This window comes from Stegastes partitus, unplaced genomic scaffold, assembly GCF_000690725.1.
Source record: "Stegastes partitus isolate 25-593 unplaced genomic scaffold, Stegastes_partitus-1.0.2 Scaffold2720, whole genome shotgun sequence".
Taxonomy (NCBI): Eukaryota; Metazoa; Chordata; class Actinopteri; family Pomacentridae; genus Stegastes; species Stegastes partitus.
The window spans coordinates 16,193-17,344 of record NW_007580451.1 but is presented as its reverse complement, the minus strand read 5'-3'; the positions used below and the strand labels follow the sequence as shown (position 1 = coordinate 17,344).

Genomic DNA, 1,152 nt, shown 5'->3' with positions numbered 1-1,152 from the left:
AAGTAGGTGGTACTGTCACCTCCCAGCAGGAAGGTTCTGGGTTTGAACCTGCTGGTCAGCTGGATCAAACCACTGTGCTATCATGCTTCAGAACATCATTATCTTTGTTCCAACAAAAAATCCACAGTCACTAGCCAAAATGACTTTCCAGTAACATTTACCTCGACAATAATGAAGTACTTTGAAAGACTAGTCAAGGATCAGATCACATGTGTTCTTTGCCCTTCACTTGATCCACTTCAGCTTGCCTACCTCCCAAATCGCTCCACTGAGGACACCACATCCACTGCACCTCATCTGAACCTGGAACATCTTGGGAACAAGAATACACACACACGAGGATGCTGTTTGTTAATTTAAACTCCACATTCAACACAATAATCTCCCAGCATATGTTTAACAAACTGGGAACACTGTGCAATTTGATATTGGATTTCCTCACAGACGGGCCTCAATTTCTACAGGTAGTAAATAACACGTCAAACAAAGTTTTACTGAGCACCTGTAGACAGTTGTGATGACATTTCACTGCCCTCCAGTGGTCATAGTCATGAACTACGACAGAAATAAGCTTGATATTGATTTTAATGTTTATCAACATTTTTATCATCATCTTATTTTAAGTTCTCCACAAGAATGTGTCCTGAGAACCTTGTCATACATACTGATGACACACGACTGCTGTGCAAAGTTTAACACAGACCACATCATAAAATATGCAAGTGACATCAGTGGTGGGTCTCATCCAGGACAGTGAGAAGAAGGCAGAAAAAGGAGGTCAAACCTTTTATGTCTTGCTGTGGTTGAAGTGGGAACATCTGAGTCCATCACTCCTCACCACTTTCTGTAGAATGTTTTGACCAGCAACATCTCTCTGTAAACTGTAATGCTTCAGATAGAAGGCTCTGAGGACAGTGTTGAGGCCAATTGAAAGAACTATTGGGTCCACACTGCCACCTGTTGAGGACAAGGCCCAAAAACGCTGCCTGTCAAAAGCTTCCAGCATCATCAGTGACTCCACTCACTCTTGTCACCACCTGTTTACCCTCCACAGATACTGCAGTCTATGGAGCAGCACTGTTGGATTCACCAAGACCTTCTACCTGACTGCTATCAGACTGTTAAATAAAATGATGCACCCCTCTGATTATG

The 1,152-nt window shown here is 42.7% G+C and overlaps 2 protein-coding genes across 3 annotated transcripts in view; both read left to right on the top strand.

The window, feature by feature from the left end:
* LOC103375632 (interferon-inducible GTPase 5-like) overlaps nucleotides 1-1,152 on the top strand; it is a 17,364-nt gene that overhangs the window by 3,391 nt on the left and 12,821 nt on the right. The window lies entirely within an intron of this gene.
* The window catches only part of LOC103375631 (interferon-inducible GTPase 5-like), a 17,136-nt gene that overhangs the window by 3,320 nt on the left and 12,664 nt on the right, over nucleotides 1-1,152 (top strand). The window lies entirely within an intron of this gene.